The sequence below is a fragment of the Abramis brama genome (genome assembly GCF_963993115.1).
Source record: "Abramis brama genome assembly, chromosome: 10".
Classification (NCBI taxonomy): Eukaryota; Metazoa; Chordata; class Actinopteri; order Cypriniformes; family Leuciscidae; genus Abramis; species Abramis brama.
Window position 1 is genome coordinate 6,119,973 of NC_139972.1, and position 8,769 is coordinate 6,128,741.

Genomic DNA, 8,769 nt, shown 5'->3' on the forward strand with positions numbered 1-8,769 from the left:
CTGAAACATATTAAAACATTAAGTTGTTAGAATGAGTTCTGGAGGATAAATGTGAATAGGGATGGGTCGGTATGAAAATTTCACATTACAATTATAGTGACAGCAGCCATATCACCCTGTAGCCCAAGACTGGTTGCCCACTGAAGCTAAGCAGGGCTGAGCCTGGTTAAATAAAACCATTTTATTTAATTGTTTTATTTGTCCTGCATTTATTGACAATCTGTGGTTTCATTGTTGTTCCATTGGCCATTTTTCTTTTCTGCCATTTCTGTCTTTTGGGAAAGAGAGACAATTCGTTAATTCATTTCATTCATTATTTGATGGTTAAATAAAAACCTGTCTCCCTCCTGGGAAAACCAGGTTGCTGCTGGAAGAGGTGTTAGTGAGGCCAGCAGGGGGTGCTCACCCTGTGGTCTGTGTGGGTCCTAATGCCCCAGTATAGTGATGGGGACACTATGCTGTCAAAGAGCACCGTCCTTCAGATGAGACGTTAAACCGAGATCCTGACTCTCTGTGGTCATTAAAAATCCCAGGATGTCCTTCGAAAAAGAGTAGGGGTGTAACCCCGGCATCCTGGCCAAATTTGCCCCTTGGCCTCTGTCTTCCCACATCCTCATATACTGATTGGCTTCATCTCTCTGTCTCCTCTCCACCAGTAAGCTGGTGTGTGGTGGGCATTCTGGCACAATATGGCTGCCGTCGCATCATCCAAGTGGATGCTACACATTGGTGGTGATTGAGGAGATTCCCCCATTCTATGTAAATGTAGCGCCTCCTTCAGGTCACCAGGACACCACGGCCTAATGGGCACCAAGGTAAGTCATACAAGAGGATACGTGGACCAGTACTCTAGATTCGTAGGGAGCAGCAGTGAGAGATTAAATGAACAGACAGACAACAAAGGATAGAATAATGTTGCAAAATTTATATTAAAGGGAAAAAAATAATGAATGAAATTAATTAACGAATTGTCTCTCTTTCCCAAAAGACAGAAATGGCAGAAAAGAAAAATGGCCAATGGAACAACAATGAAACCACAGATTGTCAATAAATGCAGGACAAATAAAACAATTAAATAAAATGGTTTCCGCGTTTTCTCTTTTTCCTTGTTAGAATTATTAGTTATTTATCCTCTTTTAATATCTTTCTTTTTCTTATAGGAGTTAGCCTATTTATTTCCTTTTAATCTCTTTTTGAAATCTAATTTATTTCAATATTTTCTTTTTACATATTTATCTTTTAGTTTTATAGTTCCTTATTTGAACTAATTTTAGATTTTAGGTTTCTTAATCGAAATCCACACTGGGTTAGTTTCCCTTTTTCTTCCCAGTTCAACTCAGAAATAAAAATAAAATAAAAATAACAATTATATTTAAATTATTTCACACAATAAACCCTTCTCTTTCAAAAAAACAAAAACAAAAAACAGGCAATGAACAATGAACAAACGATAGACCAATTCAACTGTCAATATATAATCAGTTCAAATATCTGTAGATTCAGCAGTGTATTTTCAAACAGCAGTCTCTGAATTCAAAAGAGGGAAAAAATTATCGTCCATACCCCAGTGAACGTTAGATGCAACAGTTCAGGCCTACCGTTGTGGTGAAAGGGGGAAATAGACTACTGTCGATTGAGAAGAGAAAAGATTTAAAAATTTTATGTTTTTATTTTATTATCTCTGCCGATCTCTCTGCGCTTACATCTCATTTCTCTCCGCGTGCTCTGACGTCATCCCCTCATTCGCGTTACTCTCTCCTGATAGGTCGTCAGTGAACTACCCATCACATTCTCTTAAAGGGATAGTTCACCCAAAAATGAAAATTCTGTCATAATTTACTCACCCTCAAGTTGTTCCAAACCTGTATGAGTTTCTTTGTTCTGTATCTTCACAAAGGAAGATATTTGAAAGATGTTTGTAATCAAACAGATCTCAGTCCCCATTGACTTCCATAGTAGGAAAAAAAATATGCTATGGTAGTCAATGGGGACCGAGATCTGTTTGGTTACAAACATTATTCCAAATATCTTCCTTTGTGTTCAGCAGAACAAAGAAACTCATACAGGTTTGGAACAACTTGAGGGTGAGTAAATGATGACAGAATTTTCATTTTTGGGTGAACTATCCCTTTAAAGGCAACATAACATTCAAAATACAGCATACATTTTTCATATTCACAACATGGGAAAAATAAGAACAAAAAGAAAACACTTTTAGATCATTAATGGAAAAAGTTTTAACTTTACAATTCTGAACTCAGTTATTAATTTACTTTCTTACTTTTAATTTAATTTACTTTTGGTTACTTTTAATAACCACTCAGGCTTACTACTAATTTTTTTCCTTTTTTAATTTTCATTTGTAATCACTCTGGGTTACATAAAGCGCTTTGAGGTCTCAGAAAAAGCGCTATATAAATGTAACAAATTATTATTATTATTATTATTATTAGTGACCAAAGTTCAAGTATCAATATTATCACTGTTTTGTTAAAAATGAGATGGAAATGTAAAAAACAAAACAAAAAAACTGATACACATACTGAAAACATTTCAACAAGTTTTATATTTGAAAATCAACAAACAACAAATACAATTAGCAGCTATGCACATATCATGTTTCTGGGGGTTCACTTTTTATTTTATCTACCTTTTGTCTTCTGCATTCTCCTTACCCTTGTCTCCTGTTCTTCCCTCAGACTCGTCCCCCAGAAACAGTCCCACGGACCCAGCCCCAAACCCCATCTCTGCAATAATAATGAATAAAGGCTGGTTTAAAGTACTTCTTCCTGCCTCTATGTATTAATGCTCATGGGTAGAAATGGGTTCCATTCAGACCTTTGTAAGGGGGTACAGTTTTCAGACCCAGGACCAGATATGATGAAAGAAGACCAGGAGTCATGAAGTTCAATCAAATAAGTAAAAATTTACTGAAGAATAGTTTGCAGTTAAATTGGTAGAGTCAAAGTCTCACGAGGAGGTCGCAAGCTAACTCCACCTTACACAGAAATCTTACACCAATTATACCTTTTCCAAGGACATGCATTGCATAAACATTCACTTCTGATTGGCTAAGAAAACATAAAGTCTAAACAATTATACACTTATAGACAGCAGGGTACATTGACATTATTCAAGATAACTTGTCATCCGAGTCCCTGTTGATCCCATGATGACCTCGGGGGTCTTCAGAAGGGTCCTGAGATCTGCTGCTACATACCACGAGACCTGCACAGAACATGCAACGCATAGACAAAAGCACAAAGAAAAATAACAGTTCTACCAAGGTTGTAGAGAGCCTGAGCTCATTATTATCAGGACGGACTACCCAAAACATACTGATAACACCTTCCCTCCTCAGAAGGAGTACAGATAATATTCACTTTATTCTCTAGAGAAAGACATATGAAAGAAATACAATTCTGCGAACTAACTATGAACCAGATCATGTAAGTCACATAGAGGTTGACCCCTGCAATATTAATTTGTTCAACAGAGGAAAACACAGAACCAACTAATAAGTCTTCAGGCATTCTGTCTTCCATTACTAATTAACTGTTTCCCCCAATACAAAGAACCTGTTCTCAAGATCCTCATTCAGGGCCATAAAAATTAGTCACACATAGTTATGTCTTAAAAGTATAGCAAAAGATAATCACACATAGTTATGTCTTAAAAGTATAGCAAAAGATAATCAGAACTGCTGACAGCAAGATAGGATTAAAACTACATATGTATCACATTATGATTATAATTTGTTTAGTACATGTTATATGATTAATATAACACTCAACAGGATATTGATATAGTGAAGAGGCAAGGGATTTTGACCCCAACCCTTCACCTTAACATTAAGTCTTTTACTGTTATATATCAACAATATTCAACAAGACATTTTCACCTGGCTATACCCAATGTTTAGATCTGTTGTGGTATTTATGCAAATTAGCACATACGTAATTAGATTATGCACCGTTTTTTCCATGGTAACAAACAATTAAAAAAAGAAAACTTGTAATACATTTTTTGTTTGTCTTGATGTAAGTAATCAACTCCGTAATTTTCATGGTGATATCTAAAGGTTATTTTTATTTACCCAATTCACGTAAGAAAAAGAATGAATAGGCGTATGCATAGGCTATATTTGGGTCTTTTTCAAAACTTTCCCCTAATGGGATTCTTCTGGGCTTTTTTTCCCTTACTCAGGACATATTGAGGATACAAAATCAGTTGAGTTTGCTTCTGTTGCAATTTGTTCAAGGTTGACCCCCATTTTGACTTAAAATGACTGGACTAAAAGGGACAGCAGATGTATTATTATCATTAATAATGATAATAATATTCACTCACTTATGCATTTGTGTGTATGTGTATCATCATCAATAATATTAATACAAATAAATCACTGACAGCTAAATGACAAGTCAGAAAGTTACAACTCAAAAACAACTTCCACAAAACTAACGTCACCGAACTAAAGTTTATTTCACTATACGTTTGCTTTATCTGAATCTCACAGTTTATATTAATTATTGGATCTGTAGAAACCTTTTACTCACAAAATCACACATTGTCAGTGAAATGATCATTTTATTTGTTGTTATTGTACAGATGTTCGTTATTGTATATACATCTGTTTATGTAATAACAGGCTTTATGTAATTCAGGGAATTGTTTCATATATTAACAAATAACTGATTGTTGTTGTTTTTCTACATTTGTTTCCAGTCTCTTTTAATTTTGAGCATTCAATCAAAATAATTTTCAATAATTTTCTTTCTTGTTCTCTAACATATAAAACACAAATCTTGTGGCATTTCACAGAAACACTAGTTTATTAGTTAACTAACTACACATTTACTCTATGTGAATCTAACAAAACATTTGCTCACTGTGACACAGAACAATGCTTTCTAATATGCTTCACTAGATTACTTGATTGGGTGAAACTCTTCTCACACTGAGTACAGTCGTACGGCTTCTCTCCAGTATGAACTCGCTCATGTAATTTCAGGTTTCCAGACTGAGTGAAACTCTTGTCACAATATGAGCACTTGTAAGGTTTTTCTCCAGTATGAATTCTTTGGTGCCGTTTCAGATTCTCAGCTGTAGTAAAGCTCCTTCCACAGTCACAACACACATGATCTTTCACTCCAGAGTGTGTTTTCTGGTGCTGTTTAAAACTGTCCAGCCGTGAAAAACTCTTTCCACAGAGAGAACACACATAAGGCCTCTCGTCTGAATGAACTTTCAGGTGGGTTTTTAGATTAGAAGATGAAATAAAATCTTTACCACACTGATCACAGTTAAATGTTTTTTCTCCAGAGTGAACGAGCAGATGATACTTGAGATTAGTTAAACATGTGAAACTCTTTCCACACTGAGTGCATGTATACGGTTTCTCTCCAGTATGAATTCTCATATGTATGTAAAGGGTTTCTTTCTGTGAGAAACTCTTTCCACACTGAGTGCAGGAGTGCGTCTTTTTGTCTTTTGTTCTTTGAATTGTAAAGTTATGATGTTCCTCCTCCACTTCATCCAGTTCTTGTCTTTGCTCTTTCACTCTCACCTGGTCTAAAATACACAGAAATACAGTTAGAATCAGTTCAAGTGAACCCTTATTTAATAGCAGAAAGCAACAGAGATCAGATCTTTCACTGTTCTGTCATTCACTGTTTAATATATTAAAATATGTTTGACAACTGCTATATACACGTTTATGATCATTTGGATGTGTCAACAATGAAGAATCAAGAATGGACACCAACCTATTTGTTCCTCAGTATCTTCATGTTTTATTCTGGATGGTTCTGGATCTCTCATGTCTTCAGTCTCCTCTTTAATAAACTCCATCTTTAACAGTCACACAGATTTCAGCTGCTACTCCTGGAGTTTGTCCTTCTCTTGTAGGATGATGAGAATATTCCCAGTATTTATTGGTGAATTGTTGTGGGAGGGGCTTCACTGCAGGTGTGAACTGTGATCACTGTGTTTTTATCCAATCTGCATTTAAAAGTACAGAGCCATCATGTTAAACTGCTGCTGAAAACCTCTTTGTCTCCAAAAGTTCCCTGTTTTCAGCTCATTCATTATGGTGATGTCTGAGATCTTCTGTAAATTGGCACATTAAGCACTTTTTTATTGGTGTCAACAGGCTGGAACAAACTACAGCATCATCACCTTTCATTTCAGTTCTCGTCTTTGCTCTTTCACCTCCATCTGGTCTGAAATAAACATATGAGAACATTAGCCTAAGTTGTAAGAATGAGTTCAAGGAGGATAAATGTGAATATTGAAGTGAACCCTGATTTAATAAAGTAAAACAAGTGAGATATCTATTTATCAAATATCAGATCTTTGTTGTACCAAAGGTAAGTTTCGTAATCCTCTTGTTAATAGTCATTAACATAGTCATTAAATTTTAAATAATTTCCTCAGCCTTGTGACGTTCTAAACCTGTTTGACTTTCTGTCTGTGGAACCCAAAAGCAGATCTCAGGCATAATGCAACCCCAGTCACCGTTCGCTTTCACTGCATGAAACACAAGCAGAAAAAAAATGGTGTAAATCATTCATGAAACCATTCTTATGTACACTTGTCTAGTTCAATTCAATGCAACACTTTATGTAAAAATGCTCCAAAAATGTCCCAGAAAAGATCCTAAAAATAATCAATGAGTTCACAACTCATGTGTTATAGGTTGTGTTGTAAGTCTTTTGAAGCCATATAATAGCTTTTTCCTTTTTTTGTTGAAAAAGACTAAACTTAACTTATAATTCGGAGTTAAAATGTCTTATATTCAAATGCAAATGATAAAGATATAAGAAAAAATGCATAGCATTATTGGCGCCAAACCTGTGATATTATTTTTCTGAGTAACATGAATGAGATTTGAGAGCATGAGGGAAGATTTTCAGAGAATAACTGATTAAAAAAACACTAGTACACAGTCAAACAATACAATTTCACACAGAGAAAGTTCATAGTAATAAAGTATGTGGTGCATGATAACTTACTGTAATTCAATGTTGCCACTGAAATGTTCAGATTATTTTAGAAATGTACTGGTTGTTCTGGGGAAACAAAAGAACAAAGCTGATTATTCACAACATAATATTTATTGACCAGTAAATGGCTTTAAAATGGTATTTGAGAGAATGAGGGCACATGTAGTAAGTAAAGTTAGGCTAACGTTAAACAAAAACAGACCAAACTATATTAACCTGCTTTTGTTATTCATAACAAACGCCAATGATGACAGCAGGAATCAGCTAAATTAGTTAGGCTGTATCAGCAATTTGAAGACACAGTTGTACAGAATATGTTGAATTGAATGACTAAATCAATCTAAGACAATAAGTCAATAATTTCCATGTGTTCATTAGATCAACGTAGTTAGCATCATAGTAAAACCTTCATACCAGATACTGTGCAATAAACGAGTGGTAAACACTGTAAAAACGTAGTAATGTATAATAAATTTAGTTTATATATATGTCTGTTTGAATATATAGTGAGTAGACTCTGTATTTATATTTATTTGTTGAGTTTACAAACCTTGTAATGGAGAGCCGAACAAACGGTGGAAGCTTTGATGAGAAGAGCCGTTACTTTCCCGATGATTGATGAGCTGAGCTTTGTTGCGCGTGAGCAGCGCGAGGATCACTGAAGCGACGACAGCAGAGGAATAGCAGCCGTTTCGTGACAGAATAAAACTTTTCTCCTCCTGGTTCTTCTTCATATTATTATTCCTCATATCATATATAAGATACAATAATTGATGATATTGCTCCTGTTAAAGTCAGGAAGAAGAGTGGCAGACAAAAAGCACCTTAGAGAAACTCAACAGCAGTACAAAATATGAAAAGACAATGCAGAAAAGCAGAGCGCATGTGGCGGAAGACAAAACTTGTAGTCCATTATAACATCTACAAAGACAGCCTTCATGCTTTCAATATGGAACTAGGCAAAGCTAGACAGACTTTCTTCTCAAATATTATAAACAGCAATTTAAACAACACACGCACTCTTTTTGCTACTGTAGAGAGACTGACAAACCCCCCAAGCCAGATTCCCAGTGAAATGCTCTCAGACAACAAGTGCAGTGAGTTTGCTTCTTTCTTCTCTGAGAAAATCAATAATATCAGAAAAGTGATCAGCACATCCTTGAGTTGCGCTGGGGTCAGACAGATCAAACCACCTGAGAAAGTAGTTACTTTGTCTGACTTCAAAGAAATTGATGGCAACATTTTGGAAGAAACTGTACAGCACCTTAAAATATCAACCTGCGCTCTTGACACACTTCCCACATCATTTTTCAAAAGTGTGTTAAACAGTTTAGAAGCAGATCTTCTAGAAGTGGTAAATGCCTCACTTCTCTCTGGGAGTTTTCCAAACTCCCTGAAAACTGCAGTTGTCAAGCCCCTCCTGAAAAAGAGCAATCTGGATAAGACCATATTAAGCAACTATAGGCCGATCTCAAATCTTCCTTTCATAGGCAAGATCATTGAAAAAGTTGTCTTCAATCAGCTGAACAAATTCTTAAGCTCGAATGGATACTTTGACAATTTTCAATCTGGTTTCCGACCGCACCACAGCACAGAGACAGCGCTCATAAAGATAATAAACGATATTCGCTTAAATACTGATTCAGGCAAATTATCAGTGCTGGTGCTACTCGACCTCAGTGCTGCATTTGACACTGTTGATCATAACATACTTCTTGACAGGCTGGAAAACTGGGTGGGGCTTTCTGGGATAGTCCTAAAA

General features: G+C 35.7%; 1 long non-coding RNA gene across 1 annotated transcript; it reads right to left on the reverse strand.

Annotated features, from left to right (window-relative positions):
* Positions 1-6,194: 6,194 nt before the first annotated feature.
* Positions 6,195-8,144, reverse strand: LOC311090778. Its single transcript, XR_014607947.1, has 3 exons — positions 7,558-8,144; positions 7,017-7,073; positions 6,195-6,531 (listed from the first exon to the last, which is right to left on the reverse strand). It is a non-coding gene; the product is annotated as an uncharacterized lncRNA (long non-coding RNA).
* Between the last annotated feature and the right edge of the window lie 625 nt (positions 8,145-8,769).